This window comes from Cnephaeus nilssonii (genome assembly GCF_951640355.1).
Source record: "Cnephaeus nilssonii genome assembly, chromosome: 11".
NCBI classification, from domain to species: Eukaryota; Metazoa; Chordata; class Mammalia; order Chiroptera; family Vespertilionidae; genus Cnephaeus; species Cnephaeus nilssonii.
In genome coordinates, this window is record NC_137082.1 from 32,544,581 (window position 1) to 32,562,396 (window position 17,816).

At 49.6% G+C, this 17,816-nt stretch overlaps 1 long non-coding RNA gene across 1 annotated transcript; it reads left to right on the forward strand.

Moving 5' to 3' along the window:
- Nucleotides 1-8,319: 8,319 nt before the first annotated feature.
- Nucleotides 8,320-17,200, forward strand: LOC307106830. Its single transcript, XR_013814146.1, has 3 exons — nt 8,320-8,435; nt 14,819-14,876; nt 16,221-17,200. It is a non-coding gene; the product is annotated as an uncharacterized lncRNA (long non-coding RNA).
- Nucleotides 17,201-17,816: the final 616 nt, after the last annotated feature.

A 17,816-nucleotide genomic window follows, 5' to 3' on the forward strand; every position in this document is an offset into this window, starting at 1 on the left:
AAAATTTATTGATGAAATTCTGGAACTGCTAGGCTGGTGCTAGGAATAATAATAATAATAATAATAATAATAATAATAATAATAATAAGTGAAGCAGATATAACTGTCAGCTCACACCCAAAATAAATAGCCTCCATTCAACTGGGTAGTAGAAACTTAACCTTGGTCACTTCCAAGTGCCTTCTTTCTCTTTATTCCCCTCAGGTCCTCAGGTCACCTCCCCCCCCCCCACACACACACACACACACTTCCTTATGTGTGCAGAAGGGTCCTGGTCCAGGGGCCTGCACACCCACTCAGGCATCTAGGTTTGTAGGTTCCTTAGGTTTGACCTGGAGTAAGGCCCTGGGTCTTGCTCTCCAATCCCTCAGGATTGCCCAAGGTTTCTGTATTCTTTCTTCAGGGTCACACATCTGTATCTACATGCTCCTATATCTGACCCTCTGTATTACTTGGGATGCTAATTCAGTTCTTATAACACAGGCCAAACTAACTGTGTTCTAAGTAAGATAGAAGTCGATGTCTCTCATTAACTAGTAGAGGGTAAGTAGTCCAGGCTGATATAGAGTCCCATGGTGTCAGAAACCGAGGCTTTTTCCATTTTGTTACTCTGACATCCTTCACATGTAACTTCCATCTTGTGGACTTAGATGGCTTCCCAAGCCTCTACCACCACATCAAAATCTAGCTGGCAGGAATGGGAGAATTTCTGCCACTTAAAGAATGTCCCGCCCTAGCCAGTTTGGCTCAGTGGATAGAGCGTCGGCCTGCGGATCAAAGGGTCCCTGGTTAGATTCCAGTCAAGGGCATGTACCTTGGTTGCAGGCTCCTCCCAGGCCTGGGCCCTGGTAGAGGTTCTTGCAGGAGGCAACCAATCGATGTGTTTCTCTCACATCAATATTTCTCTTTGTCGTTCCCTCTCTCTTCTACTCTCCCTAAAAATCAATGGAAAAATAGCCTCCGGTGAGGATTAACCTCTCCTCCCGCCCCTCCCCCCCCCCCCCCCCAAGAATGTCCCTTTTTTCTTTAAATACATGACCCAGAAATTGCACACACCATTGGGTTTACATACACATCCTTTGTCAGAACCTGGTCATGTGGCCACACTTAACTGCAAGGGAGATTGGGAAATGTAGTCTTTAGGTGTGTGGCCATCTGCAGCTACAGAAAGGGAAGTCAGATCGTTGCATGACTACTAAATATCTCTGCTACACTTCCCTTCTCCCCAGATAATCTTTATCTCATTTCCTAAACAGGAAAACTAATTTGACTCATCTATTCTTCTTACTCTACTAGCTATGGCAGAAATTGTATACCCTCAAATTACTCAGGGCTTTGACTAAATTTCCATGACTTTGCAAGCCAAAAGCCTTTGGGACTCAGAAAATAATTTCTCCCATTTCTGTCCATTTCTGTCCTCTATAAGGTAAGGGAGGCCACTAACAAATAGGGGAAAGGTAAGGTGCACTGACAAACACAGGAGATGCCTTCAATGTTACAAATATTTTACAGCTACAACTACAACTCAGACATCTCCCTTTCCTGCTAAGTCTTTTGGTGGCTTCCTTAGACTCTTAGTTTTGGCTTAAATTAAGACTCCTCAAAGAGGCATTCTCTGCTACCCTACTTTTCCTTCATAACAGACATCACAATATGAAAGTGAATTCACATCTTAGAGCCTGGTGAGATTCAAAAAAATCTTTGAATCTTGTCCCAGGTGACTGAAAATGGAGTGGATGTGACCCTACTTACAGTTAACGGCTGGAGACCCTAGAGGTCAAAGAATAGACCTGGGTGGGGCTTTTCCCAGTGGATGCCAATGGGGGGAGGCATGCTGGAGGACCAGATGAGTGCTACAGCTTGAGAAATACCAGTTACAGACTCCTCTCCCTTCCCCCAACCATTACTAAGATGCCCCCACCATCCAGGACAAAAAAAAAAAAAAAAAACAGGAATAAAGGGAGGAAGGGGAATGCTTGACTCACTCAATCATGTTCAAATCTGAAATGACTGGGTGTTTTTGTGTTGTTGTTGTTGTTGTTTGTTTGTTTGTTTTCTAGATTTGATTGAAGTTTGCCTTTTCTGGCATCGGGAAAAATAGGAGCTCAGGAGAAGCAAAATTTGGTTATAAAAAATGGAATGTTACATTTCTTGCATACTTGAGTCATGGCTGATAGGTGTGTTTGGGCCATATTAGAATGATGGCATTCTGGAATCACAGATGGGTTAACTTATGAAAACTTATAATCACAGAGTTAATATATTCAGTCTAAGAATCACATAAGGTTAGAATCATAAACTCTATTCAGAAAGAACATTAGAGATTGTCATAGTTTGTGTTCCCCTGAAAGTAGAGCCTGAAACCAGGATTTGGGTACCAGTAGCCCAGGAAGCCAGAGGAATCTGAGAGAATGGGACAAGGAAAGGGAGGGAAGGCAATAAAGTTAAGTTACCAAGCCAGTCTCCAATATGGTCAACCAGTGCCCTATCTTTTTTAAAAAACTGATTGATTGATGAGAGAGAGAGAGAGAGAGAGAGAGAGAGACATCAATTTGTTGTTCCACTCATTTATGCATTCATTGGTTGATCCTTATCTGTGCCCTGACCAGGGATAGAACCCACAACCTTGGCCTATCAGGAGAATGTGCTAACCAACTGAACTACCTGGCCAGGGCTTAGTGCCCTATCTCATTCAGACTCCTGAGCTACCAGCCAATGGATAAAAGGCTGAGAAACTTATCCACCAACTCCCATCCTCCAGGAATTAAGGTTTCCCAGGGTGAATCCTGGTTGAGAGAGTTCCCAAGGTTTCAGAGAAGCCAAGAGACGGACAGGCACTTGAAACGAGATGCTGTCTGTGTGCTGGAAGTACCCACAGTAGCTCCAGCTAAGTTAGCAGTGGGTTGAGGGAATGAGGAGTGGAATACCAATAACAAGCAATGATCCAATTTCACCCCAAGTAAGAATTCCCTTCTAAAGGTCTAGACTAGAAGTCTACAGGCTGCACCAGTCTGTGTGGATTTATTTGGTTCCATTAGCACCTTGTTAAAATGAAATTGAAATCTAAAGGCCTTTAGCCGAAACCGGTTTGGCTCAGTGGATAGAGCGTCGGCCTGCGGACTCAAGGGTCCCAGGTTCGATTCTGGTCAAGGGCATGTACCTTGGTTGTGGGCACATCCCCAGTGGGGGGGTGCAGGAGGCGGCTGATCGATGTTTCTCTCTCATCGATGTTTCTAACTCTCTATCCCTCTCCCTTCCTCTCTGCAAAAAATCAATAAAATATTTTTTAAAAAATAAAAAAAATAAAGGCCTTTAGGAGGCTCATGCAGTTTTTATTTTGTCCTAGCCCCACCACTCCCTATTGCTCACATGCCTTCAGATTTCTGTTACCTGTCTAGCCCCAGAGGCATTGACTTTGAGGCCCTGCACAGCACATCTCATCAGCTACAGGGTCCTTCAGATCTTTGTCTCACATCTGTATCTTCAGCTCCCCGACACACAGCCTGGCCCATGATAGGGCCTGATAAATGTTTGCCAGAGAATGTAGCTTCTGCTTGCATTTTTCCCTGCCTGGGAGCTCACTCCTTTCAAAACTGCCTGTTGTATGTATTGTCTGCTACCTGCCCCCACCCCTACTGCCCGGCCCCCAGGCATTCCCAGTAGGGACTGGGGGTGAAACTCCCTGCTTGGGGTGAGCAGCAGGTTAATTTCCTCCTGGAGCTTCCCTCAGCAAACAATGAGACAATGGCCAGCCGGAGGTGGCCTGCGTAAGACAGCGGAGAAGGGGAAGTTGTAATCTGTGCCTGAAGCCAGCAGGCGGCAAAGGGGCGAGAAAAGCAGCCTGAGCCAGACCGGGCCCTCCACCCAGCCAGCCCCTGGGACCTCGGCAGGGCCCCAACCTGAAGGTCACCTGAGTCGCCCTTGAGGAAAACAGCCACAAACCACCATCCTCGAGGAGAAAACACGGATGGGTGGGGCTCACCCTACTACCCCCTCCCTGTCCAAATGGTCCTATTTCCTCTTCGCATAACCCCATCTGCCTACCTTCTGGGCCCTGCTGCAGGGAGACATCCCCAGACAAGACAGACACCATCTGATGCTGGCTGTCTGGCCTTGGGGCATGTTACTTAACTTCCCTGCACTTTATCTGTAAACAGGGAATAATACCACCTCCTTCCTCTGCGTGTCAAGAGGATTGTCGAGAGGATTCCGTCCCTCCGTTTATGTGCATTTATTGAGCATCTGCTATGTGCAGGCGCTGTGTTGGATGTTGTGGATACAATGCCCCTGCCCTCGTGGAACACAGTTGTAACATGGAGAGAGTCAATAACCAGGCAATTGCCCCAGGGCATGAAATCACACCTGTGACAGGTGTTACAGGAGAGCAGGCAGCACCATCATGGCCAGGCAGCACTGGCCCCTAGGCTGCAGATTGATGTGGGCTTCCTCTAGGAAGAGGCAGCTAAACGGAGTTAAACAGGGAGTGGAAGTTGACTAGCCCCAGGGGAAAGGGCCCAGGGAGCAATGCAAAGGCCTGGATGTCGGAGCAAAGTTGGTGCTAATGGGGAAGAACCGGGCCTGTGCACCCGGGACAGGAGTTTGTTCTTTATCTGGAGAGCAAAGGGAAGCCACTGAAGGCTCCAATAGAGTGACACCATCCCATTGGCTTTCCGATCATGCGTCGGGGTGCTCAGCACAGTGCCCAAGCCGGTGGGCTCCCACCTCAACAGAGGGGTCCCTGTCTAAGCACCTCATGCACGACAAACCACCGCTTCCCCAAACCTCCTCATACTGCAAGGGCTGAGACTTGCTGTGCCCACCTCACAGATGAAGAAACTGAGGCTCAAGGCAGGGGAGAGAGAGAGGTGAGTGAGCACACCAGATGGGTCCCAGCTTCCTCTGGGAAAGGGTCAGCGATTGGCAGGACATCCTGAGACCACAGAGAAACTCAGGAGGGACCCCCTCCCCCCACATACACATCCCAGGGTAGTTTCTTGCCCCCCTTCCCATGCCCCAGGGGCTCCCCTAAATCCAGCTCTGCACCCAGAAAGGGAAGAGGACTACAGATAACTGAGAGATATACCCATCCCAGGACATAACCTCACATGTCCAAAAGAGCTGAGCAGCCTCGCCCAAAGCCATACCCACACCCGGGTTCAAAACCAGCCTTTGGCTCTGCCATCAGCGCCTCTCCCCCAAGAGACTGGCTGCACCCCTCAGAGTCTCCCAGAAAGAGCAGCTCCACACAGGGTCCTTCCTCTTAGCTACCCAGTTCTATGAGCCCCACTTTACTGAGGAGGAAACTGAGGGATGAAGAGGGAAGGCTCCTGCCCATGGTCCAAGAGCCAGCAAGGAGCTGTGCCAGGTTCCAAGCTGATGGGCCTCAAAGCTGGTGTCCCACATCCCCACCTCCTGCAGGACCCCCTGGTGGCTCACTATACAGACCGTGCCACTGCACGCTCAGAGCCCTCCGTGGCTTCCCATGAGTCAAGGGAAGTCCTTGCCTTGGCTCAGCCTCTCTCTGCTCATCTGCCACTCCGCATAGCCTTTCCTTCTCTCACTCACTCCCACCTCGGAGCCTTCAGCACACGATGCCCCCTCTGCTTCATTCATGCCTCTGCTCACATAACCCCAGAGGAGGCCCTCCGAGACCTTGCACCCCGCTTTATATTTCCCCACAGGACTCATCTCTGCCTGACCACATCGGGGGCATTTATTTGTCTGCTGCTTGTCTGAGCCCAAGAAGGCAGCGTGGACTTGGTGTCTTGTTCACAGCTGAGCCCCAGTGCTTGCACAACGGTAAGTGCTCAACAGGTATTTGTCACATGAATGAAGGAAGGAAGGACGAAAGGTCTCCAGTCTCACTCCAGCCCCAACTATATCCCAAACCTGCATCCTCAACTCCCCCCAAACACCCCTCTTGCTGATGCCAGCCTTTTGGGTTCAGGAAAGGCCCAAGCACAGCCAGCTCCTCACTGACTGGCCGGCCACCAGCCTTGGCAGGTCCTGATCACAGGCCCCTGTAAGGATGGAGGAAACCAGAGCTCAGCGAGAACATGTGGCTTACCCAAGGTCACAGAGCCCCAAAGGTCACAGAGCCCTGATTCCCTGGGGGAACATCTCACTCCCCCATCACTCCAGCGGAAGGTGCCTCTGCTCGGAGGCCCAATGGAATGGGAATATGGAGGCCCCAGCTCACCCACTAGCTCCAGAGAACCCAGTCATGTTGGGGGGCAGGGTGTCACTCTGCTGCCAGCAGCTCCCTCCTTGCAGCACTGGGACTCCAGCTCCATGTGTTCCAGGAAATCCAGGCCACATTTCCCTCCAGGAGCCACCGCCCAAAGGGACCCTCTGGGGAGAGACAGAGCATTTTTAAGGAAAAGGGGGGTAAAGGTGGGAGGTGTGGGAGAAAGAGTCACCAAAAAAAATAAAAATAAAATACTGTGGCTGGGCCAGGAATGTGCCTGGGTGAACCGGAGCCAAGCCTCCTGTCACATCCACAGCTGTGCCGGCCAGGGTGGGGTGCAGGGCGCAGGCGGGGCCGGGTCACTCTCAGGACAGGACACCAGCTGCCAACCTGCTCCTGGCAGGCAGGCCTGCTCCCTGCCTCCAGCCTGGGGGAGGGCGGGAGGGGGGGGGGGTAAGGGAAGGAGAGTTGGGCAAGCACCTGGGACAGAAGTCAGGGCTCCAGGATCTGCTACCCAACTCATTCACCAGCCTGGACCTCGGTTTCCCCATCTGTGCAATGACAAGATTTGGAGAAATGCTACAACAGGGTGACTTTTCAACAAGAGACCAGTTGAATAAAAGAAGGGACAGGGACAGCTACACGTTTTAGCAGGGTTTGACCTGGGGTCCCAAACTCAGGGACTCTGTGAACTTGGATAGAACAAATAACAACTTCATATTCACCGGCCTCTAACTGAAATTCAGCACTTCCTTCAAGTATGCATGTGGATCATGAGCCACAGCAGGGTTAGCAGTGTCCTTGTCACAATAGAAGTTGAAGGCACTTTTGTATGATAACACAGTGGTTGCAGACATCTCCACAAATTGCTGATGCTCCTCAAGACCCATGCCCTGCATCCACACCGTTTATTTAATGTGCTATTAAATGAACTCTTCTTTCACTGCATCACAAACCCTTGTTACTATTGCAGTAATGGCGTTTCAATATAGTGGGTTTCCTAAAATATAATCATGCACTGTGTTTTATGTGCTTAAAAAAAAGGAATATGAGAAGGGGGTCCAACCTGTCACCAGATGTCAAAGGGGTGTACGATACAAAAAGCTACAAATCCCCTCTTTAGATGCAGCCATTTTTATTTTTAAATGGGGAAGTTCTCTGTATACTGACTTGGAACAATCTCAAAACACAGTGCTAAGAGCAGTCAGAAGAGCAGGATACACCAGTGTCTGTGTAAGAACCAGGCAGGTGCCTAAGTTCGCCTGATGCAGGGCGCCCTAAACCATAATAGTGGCCTGAGCTCCCTCAGTACCTGCAGCTCTGCCTTTCTTCCTTATACATATACATTCAGGAAGAGTCGAGATTCTGGAAGGTGGCTGTGCCTGAGGGGAAACAGGTTTTGAATCTTCCCAAATCCCCACATCCAAACAGACAAAGCAACTAGGTTGCAAACCAAAACCAATGGACAAGATTTACGACAAAACTAGGTGACAAGGTGTCCCCACAAATCCCAAAATCCATGTGGGTGGAGACAAATCTGCACATTATTAACGTTTGTGTGGGAGAACACTCCCACCATGAGCATTTATTTGTTTGGGGGACACACGAAATAATAATAAAGTCTCGGTCTCTGCCCCAGGACCCAGGAGTAGTGGGAACACAGACAATCACAGAAACATGTGAGAAGAGTAATTCTAAGAGTTTGAGACTCTGAACATGTATAAAGGAACCCATGTTTGAAACATTTCATTGCTGGAAAAAAAAAAAAAAGCACAAAGCACAAAGAAAGAAAGAAGGTGAGAAAGAGGCCGGTAGACAAACAGACACGCTGGTAACTCCTCCTTTGCAGGCCCAGACCAGTGGCCACCAGTGGCATCTGAGGGCAGCTGTCCACACACACAGGCTCCAGGAGAGCTACCCAGCCCCCAGTTCAGAACTCAATGCCCACTACCCAGCATCTTCCTTTTTGATGAATCATGTGTTTGTGGACTAAAAGGCAGGGTTATCCCAGCCAGGAAGTCCTTAGAGTCATCAGCGGGGAGGCAGCCCCTTAAAGCGGAAAAAACACAGCCCTCAGAGGCTCGAAACACAGGTTCGAGTCCCTAGCCGGCCACATAATTCACAGCGTGATCTCACACTGGTCTCAGAGGCGCAGACAGAAGGCAGCTGCCAGGGCTCACCCATAAACCTGCCGACACTTCTGGACGCCCAGGTGGAGGAAGTCGGAAGCCCCTGGCAGCCACTAAAGGTAGGGGTGAGGGTGAAGCCATGTCTGTGCCTTCTCTCCTCGGGTTCTCCAGATACTCAGGCAGCACCACCCTCCAGGCAGGACAAGAACTAGGGACCCAGCCACACTCCTGTTCACTCTAGAGCAACCCCAGCAGGAGGTATCCTTATCCCCGTTTTACAGATGAGGAAACTGAGGCTTAGAGAGGGGAGGAAGGCCCCAATGTGCTCTGACCTGGGTCTCTTGCGAGGGCCCTCACCCCTGGGACAGCTCTGTGCTGGCAATCCTGACCTCCACCAAGCCTGGAGGCCCACTCAGGGGTGTGGCTGTCTCCCTGTGAGCAGGGCTATTTTTAGTGTCGGCAGCAGGGGCTAAGGGCCAAAGCCAGGAGTGACAATGGGGGGAAGGGGGTGGGGCTGCTGGCGGCCGCCCCCGCACCCAAACAGCCGCCCCATTTCCTCGAGGAACCAGGCCATGCACAATACAAGGAAAGCCGAATGGGGAGCGGCTGGGGGCTCCTAGCGGGGAGGGGGGCTGACCTGGCCCATCAGGGCAGCTGGGGGCCAGGAGGGGGACTCCAGACCAGGGGGAAATGGACCATTAGTCCAGCTGCCTGGTCCCGACAGAAGTGATCATTCATGCTCCACTCACTCCCATACACACACACTCACATTCATTCTCTTTCACACATACACACACTTAATCTCTCACACAATAATTCTCTCATACAATAATCATACTCATTCTCACACACTCATTCACCGACACTGACATATTCACACTCATTCTCTCTCACACTCACTCATTCTCACACACTCATCTCTCTTTCTTTCTTTCTCTCTCTCTCTCTCTCTCTCTCTCTCTCTCTCTCTCTCACACACACACACACACACACACACACACACACACACACACATACACGAGTCTTTTATTAATTCCTAGGCCAGGGCATGGTCTAATCCAGCCTAGAGGCTGAGAACTGGGCCCTGGGGACTCAATGAAGTGAGATTCCCAAGCAGGACTTGATTTGGGGACCAGATGGGAAATGTTGTCACGAGCACCCCAGACATTTTACCAGGATCCTGGCCTCTTTGGGGAGGGACGTCCCTGCTGGGGAAGTTTCAAGCCTGGGGCTGGGGCTCTCAGACAAGCGAGAGCTGTGTGACAGGAACAGGAAGGTGGTCCCCCATAGCCTGGTAGCAAGGGCTCCTTCCTTGCTCCTCTACAAGGGGAATTCCAGTTTTGCCTGGGCAAGAACCCTGAACTGAACTTGACGTCTGAGGTTCCCCTATGTTCTCCCATGGCTTAGGGTAGGAGATGGCTTCTCCCCCTTCCCATCCCTGCTCTGCCAGCCACCGCAGACTGAACTCTGGCTAATGCCTCCTCTCCATCCCACCTCTACACTCTTTTGTGTGCCATGCCCCATGCCAGGGATGCCCTCCTCTGTCTCCTGTTCTCCTACCACCATTAAAGCTCTGAGAACAAGAACAGTGATATGCTGGTTTGCCATCACATCCCCAAAACCAAACAAGTGCCTGACACATAGTAGATGCTCAATAAATACCTGTGGCATGAAATCCTTGCCTCTTCCTGGAGGCCTCTTCTCCTCCCCAAACCATGGACAAAATTATCTCATTGGGCCTTCTCAACTGCCCGGTGAGGCAGACATATTCATTCCCATTTTAGGGAGGAGGAAACTGAGACTGGAGCGGGAATGTGGCTGGCTGAGGATCACACAATGGGTAGCAGCCTAGGCATGACTTATATCCTCAAAAGCCCATACCCACCCCGGCCATCATCAGCTCTGGGAGTGAGTCCATGGAGGAGAGAAGATGACAGAGCTTTACTAAGAGAGTAATCAATGCTGGCAAGAGTGAGGTTTGCTAGTTTTGGGGTGGTCCACCCCAACAGTGATGGCTACTTCCGCCCTCCCAGGACCCACTCAGAGCTGGGCTCTCCTTCGCTTGGATGGAGCTGCGCCCAAGGATCAGGAAGGAAAGGCAGAGGATTTTTGGACACGTACTGAAGGCAGACTCTGCACCACATAAAAAATTACCCACTGGAGGTGTTTAAGCAATATTTGGGGAATACTACTAGGCAATAAAAAGAAGCAAACTATTGATACTTACAACATGGATGAATCTCGGAGACATTAAGACTAAAGAAAAGCCAGGCGCAAAACAGTACATGCTGTCTGATTCCACTTATATGTAATTCTAGGAGAGGCAAAACCAAGCGATAATGACAGACATCAAATTAATGGTGGCCTGGGCCCAGGAGATGGGTTGATGGGTGAGGGGCACAGGTGTTTGGGAGTGATGGAAATGATCTGTGTCCTGATTGGGTGGTGGTTACACAGGGTGTACATTTGTCAAAACCCATGGAAAGAGACACACTTAAGATGGATAACCTTAAGTACCTTTGATTTCATGTTAATAACATCCTGGTACAATTGTTCTTAAAAATTAGCACCATGCTCTCAACTTTGAGAATCTATCATCACTTACCAGTCAGACTGTGTTCTCGCTGGTAACGGAGGGTGCCTCCTTCCAGATGGTTCGTACGTCCCAACACTTGAGGTTGCATTTAGGCACCTGCCAAACTTATTTCCAGGAGCAGAATGCTGCAAAGCAAAAGCAGGCTGCTGTGTATTGCGCGCGTACTGTTCATGGGTAACTCACTTCCCCCGGCACCCAGTGAAGTGGGTGCTCATGTTATCTCCACTTCACAGAAAAGGAGAAAGGTGGAGGGAGAGGGGTCTTGCTCAAGATCACACAGCTGGCAGGTGGGAGAAAGCGGATTTGAACTCAGCCTGCCTCCAGGGGGTCACTGTTCCCCCTTCCAGAAGGTTCCCTTTTTTCTGGCCTCAAATGCTCCCCACCCCTTCCATAAAACAAAATCCCAGCAGGGGCGCAGGCTTGCCCTCCTTACCTGGGAATGCCGGAACTGCAGCCAGCTTGTTCCACTTCCTGGCTGTGTGACCTGGGACAAGTGCCTGTACTCGCCCGTGTTCATCTGTAAAATGAGGGGAAAAACACTACTTACTTTTAATGAGTACGAGATTTTCTTTTGGTGATAAAGTGTTTTGAAACCAGACAGAGGTGGTGGTTGTACAACATCATGATTGCACAAAATGCCACTGAATTGTCAACTCTAAATGGTTAATTTATGTCATTAAATTTTGACTCCATAAAAAAGAAAAAAGGGAAAAAGAGATCATCTGTGTAGATATCAATGGACAAGTACATTAAGAAAAAAACTACCTACCTTAAAAGTTATAGTGAGGATTCAAAGAACAGCAAATATCAAGCACTTAGGATAATGCCAGGCTAGCAGTAAGCATGCAAGACGTTTGTATTTCTGTTCATATTTAGTGGCCCCAATTGTTGGCCAAGCTGCCATCCTAGAGGACCAGCAGCTGCACAAGCCTCCCTGAGGCTGGGGCTCCCTGCCTCAGCCCATGTTCTCCTGTCTGCCCTCCAGCTCCCATCACTCACTTCACTCACCTGTGCCCCTCCACACTGGCTTCTTGGCCTTCCGCCCTCCCCCCTGCCAGGCAGGCTCCTGCTACAGGGCCTTTGCACTGGCTATTTCCTCGGCCTGGAACACTCTTCTCCAGACTCACACAGCTGCGTCCTCACTTCCTTCAGATCTTTGCTCAAACGTCACCTCTTCAGAAAGGTCCTCCTTGACCGCCCTCAGAAAACAGCTCTGCTCCAACCACTCGCCATCCCCTCACTGGCTTTACAGTCTCATGTGAGATCGTACACTGATTTGTTTACTGTGTTTTGTTCATCTCCCCATGAGATTGGCAGCTCCTTGAAGAGGGACGTTGCTTTCTGCTGGGAGCTCAGCCTGGCACATGGTGAGCCCTCCAAAGATATTTGTTGAATGAATGAATGAATGCCCCAGACAGTGTCCATCTGGTCATTCAGCTGGGCTCCAATGTGTGAGTCACCAAGGACAGGGACCCTGGGCTTGCCTCAGTGGCCTCAGGATCGCTTAGCACAGGGGGCCTCTGTTGAGAAAAAAGACCTCGACTCCATTCAGGGTCTTGCCACCTGTAAGAGACTGGCCTGCCCCACACCACCCCTAGCCCTGTCCCCTGGGGTTCCCAGTTCTGCTTCCTCCCCTTACAGCTGTTCCTTCCACCTCCCAGCCTCTTCCATTCCTCCTCTTCTGGTCCCTAGAACATCTCCTTGGGCCTTTATCTTTCCCCTCCGCTGCTCTAGGGGTAAGTTAGATACCTTCCTGCATCCTCTCCTTCCCCACCCTCCTGCCCTGGGTCCTAAAGCCTCCCCCTCAGGCTCAGCATCCCACCCCAGCCTCTCCCCTCACCTCCAGCAATTTCCAGGCAACAGATGTGGAGAACAGTAGACAGGCAGGTGTGGTCAGAGGAGCCTCAGGTTTCTCCTCAGGTCAGCTTGCTGTGTGACCCATCTCTCCACTCAGAGGCCATCTGGGGAACTAGGCTATTTGTGCTCCAAATCCAGCTCTACCGCTTGCTAGCTGTGTAGCCTTAGGCAAGTCACTTAACCTCTCTGTGCCTCAGAATCTGTCCCAGCACAAGGGTGCAACGCAATAATGCAGAAGGGCTTGGTAAATTGCAAAGCCCTAAACCACCCCTGGCTGTGTATTTGTGCTATTTCTGACCCACGGAGCTCAGAACTGAAGGAAAACCTCCCGGTGGCCCTAAGCTATCGCAGATGTTATTTACCATCACCCTTATTACATGATCGATAACATCCTCAGGTTTCACAAAGGCCACAGTCAAGGGTCCATTAACTTTAAGACAAGGGTAAAGTCCCAGAGAACACTCTAGAACAGCACACTTCCAGATAAACCCACTGTCCCGCAGGGGCCTCACAATAATCCCAAACAGGGAGGAGTCATTGTTATTCCACTTTACAGATTTGGAAGCTCCAGGCTGCCTCCCCTAAGCCCAAGCTTTATTGTTGTTCCTGGCTGACAGACTGGAGTCCTTGTCCAGCCCTCCATACTGCACCCACCCTAGCACCCTGGGGACTCCTTTGAGTTCCCCCCACTCCTGTTTAGCAACACCTCTCCCCGGTTTTCCTAGGCACTTGCCTATTCTCCCAGAATCCTTCTGATCCCAGCCAGCCTGGCAGCGGCCAACGTCAGATCAACCTCACTTTTCCTCCAGATTCCAAAACAAGATCAACTGCATTTCCCCTCCTGATCCCAACACGAGGCAGGCTGGCAGCACTGAGCACTACTGGGGAAGGGGGCCGGGCAGGCCTAGATTTGTTTGTAAACATTACCAACAGCTACTACAAGGGATGGGTTCTTATTCCTATCTTAAAATGCAGCTCAGAGGAAGTAGGTGAGCAACTTGCCTGAGGTCACATAGCTGGGGAGAGTGAGAGTCAGAATTGAAACTCAGGTCTATTTGACTCCAAAATGCTTGACACATCAGCCTTCGCAGAGTTCACTGACATTGGGTGACTTCATTTCCAGCTCGTCCCCTAAGATTCTTCATCTCTAAAATTGAAAGAGTAATACTTTATTGGATTTGTTGAGTTGTGAGAATTATATTGGATGAGTTTATGAAGTGCCCAGAATAGCACAGGGCACCTGGATGTGGCTGGGGGCTCTGTGGTGAGGCCAACCAAGGGTTAAGTCCCAGCCTTTGCCTGTGGAGACCATTGCTCTACCTCTCTGAGCTTCACTAGACCCATGTGGACAGCAGACACCATCAGCCCCTCTCACAAAGGTGGTGCTGGTCCCAAAAGCTAATTTTCTAAAAGTTAGAGACATGGCTCTCATACCAGTAAGAAGTGAGCACATGCCAAAATCGTATGTGATTCATTGCTATTACCTCGTCAGCAGTGAAGCTGCTTCAAAAAGCGTTAGAGAGTCTGAAAGGTTTATAGCTAACGGAAGACAAAACGCTGAAACAGGATTGCAAAGTGAAACTGGTTAATGTCCTTCAGGACCAAACAAATGTAGCCTTTGGGGTGATCTTTTCTACTGGAGAACAATGATTTGCAACTTAAATCTACAAGTGAGCCCATAACTTTCCTGAGTTTGGGCCTTCATAGGTAAGGAAATGACAAGTCAAACAAATATCTGTCCCCCTAGAGAGTTGGTTAACTAACCCTGGAGTGGGCCTGTCGGACAATGCTACTCAAAGAACATACAGTTCTCCTTTTGTTTTATTTCCAAGTTTTGGATTTTTTTTAAACCCGAGAATGCAATGTAATAATGGAGGTGGAAGCACTTTAAAGTGCTGAATGCCTCTTGGCTTGTTCTTTGTGTATCATCTCTGCCCAACAACCCAGAACTCTATGCTCACCAAATGAGGTGGACAGGGAGCTAGGAACACTCAAAAGAACGTACAACCATTTGCAAGCATGGTCTTATTCATCTTTCTTTCCTTCCAGAGCACTCTGAGCTCAGGCCTGGGACTAGGATGAGGTGATGCCTCACATCACACAATCCGTAAGTCTCTTTTCCACGGAGTCCCTGCTCACCTACTGACATCTTATATAATAAGAGAGGATATGCTAATTATCCATACACCCTGAGGCATAACGACCAACGGCTTAAAGACCAGATCACGGATCTGCAGGAGGGTGGGGCAGCGAACTACTAGCAGGGCCGGTAGAGAGCTACAGGAGGGGTAGGGCAGCAATCTATGAAGAGGGGAGTAGGGGGAGCTACAGGAGGGCGGGGCAGTGGGCGGAGAGCTACAGGAGGGCGGCAGACCTACTGGCGCACAGATTCGTGCACAGGGCTACTAGTTAGTTAATAAAATTATATAGGTTTCAGGTGTACAATTCCATAATCCATCATCTGTGTATTGTATTGTGTTCACCATCTCAAGTCAAGTCTCCTTCCATCTCTATTTATTCCCCCTTTACCCTCCTTTTTAAAAAATATGTTTTTATTGATTTCAGAGAGGAAGGGAGAGGGAGAGAGAGAGAAAAACATCAATGATGAGAATCATCGATCGGCTGCCTCCTGCATGCCCCCTACTGGGGATGGAGCCCGAAATCCAGGAATGTGCACTGACCGGGAATTGAACCATGACCTCCTGGTTCATAGGTCGATGCTCAACCACAGAGCCAGTGTGTCCCCCATACCCTCTTCTACTTCTCCCACCCCCTTTTCCCTCTGGTAATTACCATATTGTTGTCTGTGTCAATGAGGTTTTTCGTTTGTTTGCTTAACCCCTTCATCTTTTTTTTGTCATTTATTCAACCATTATTTTCTGGGGGCCTACCTGCTGCCAAGCGCTGTCCTGGGCATTTGGGGTAAAGTACAAAACAAGACAGACATAGCCACTGCCTTCAAGGGCCTAAAGTCTAAACAGGAGACAGATGATTGGTTAACTAAGATAGAGGCTAAATAATCAAAAATCACCACAGGCTCTAAGAAGGAAAAGAACAGGATGAACACGAGCAGGGCTGCCAGCCTTCGAGAGGGGCCGAAGAAGACTCCCTAAAGAGGTGACATTCAAGCTGAGACGTGAGGAATGAGAGAATGCCAGCCAATGGAAAAGCTGGGGGAAAGGCACCCCAGGTGGGAGGTCCAGCATGTGCAAAGGTCCTGATGCAAGATGAGGCTTCAAGGAACATTGTGGCCATGGTTTGGCAACTGGCAGGAGAGGAGCTGAGGGAAGAAAGCAGGACCTGAATCATGGTGGGAATGGGAGGAAGGGGTCTGCAAGAAATGTACATATTTAGATGTAATTCTAAATATGATGGGAAGCTACGGAGTGTTTTGATCAGACACCTTTGTAACCCTACACTACCTGTGTTTCTACCGTGGGGTCTTTTACAGTGGGGTCCCTGCACCAGCAGCATCAACATCACCTGGAACTTGTTGGTAATGCAGATTCTTGGGCCCCACCCCAGAACTACAGGTCAGACATCCTGAAGGTGGAGTCCATCCCTTGGTGTTTCAACAAGCCCTCCCGATGATCTGATGATGTTTGGAAACCACCGCTCTGGAATCAATAATCCACGAGTTAGAAACACAACCTAGAGTCGTCACCTGGTGGCACTTGATGGGAACTACAGCCTGACTGCTGCTGCCACCACCAGCCCTTTTTGACACCACAAGGAGGAAGGACACTTTCCACTGAAAGGACCCAGACCAGGGTCATGGACAGAAGGATGGCTTTAGGGTGTGCCTGTCTACTCGCTCACATGCAAGAACACACAACATGGGAGGGCTTCAATAACTTCAAGTTTCCTCCTGCTATGCTTAGAATAAAACCCTGATTCCTTACACAGTTGCTCTGTCCTAACTTCCTCTCTCCTCTCACACACTCCCTGGCTTCCTTGCTGTTTCTCGGAAATACCAAGCATGTTCTTACCTCAAGGTTTTGTTATTTGCTGTTCTTTCTGCCTGGCATGCTCTTACTCCACACTTGCATGGCTTGCTCCTTCACTCATTCACATTTCCTTTCAAATGCCATGTCCTCTGGAAAGCCTTCCATGACTACACTCACTATGGAGCTCTTGCCCTACTGTCTTTCTGTCTGTGACCCCGTCTTCTTTGTTTAAGCAAAATTTTTATTACAGAAAAGCTCTCTGCAGCAGGGAGGGGACCCGAACTGGTTGTCCCTTTTTCTTCATTCTTGACATTATCTTTTTTTTAAAATATATTTTATTGATTTTTCACAGAGAGGAAAGGAGAGGGATAGAGAGCCAGAAACATCAATCAGCTGCCTCCTGCACACCCCCCACCGGGGATGTGCCTGCAACCAAGGCACATGCCCTTGACCGGAATCGAACTCGGGACCCCTCAGTCCGCAGGCCAACGCTCCATCCACTGAGCCAAACCGGTCAGGGCCATTCTTGACATTATCTTATATATTTATTTGACTTTCGTCTATCCTCCTTATGAGACCATGAGTTTCAATAAGGCAGGGATGTTTCTCTCTTTTGTTCACTGTTGTAACCCCAGTACAAACAGTAGGTGCTTAATAGATATTTCCTGAATGAATAAATATACTGAGTGAGGCAAGTATTATCACCCTCTTTCCCGCCAGTGGGAAAACTGAAGCCCAGTGAAGTGATCTGACTACTCAAGTTCACACAATGAGTAAGTGGCTGGGGTCTAGATTTGAAGTAGGAACTCTGGACACTGATGGGTGAGCTGCGTCCACACTGGCACCTTGAGGTTCCTGAGGCTGGGGAGAGTTTTCAATCAAGCAACCACATCACCGTCACCCAAGATCAGCAAGCAGGTGGCTGTGAGCTCTGAAGGATGTGCTTTATGGTAAAGGGACAGAGGGCAAGGTCTAGATCCTAAGTGGGGCAGTACCACCAGGAGCTGGACAGTCCCCAGTGATTGCCCCAGCCATACAGCAGGAGGGGAGCAGGGGTGCAGACATCCCGCAATGAGTCCCAAGTCCTATGTGGTATTCAT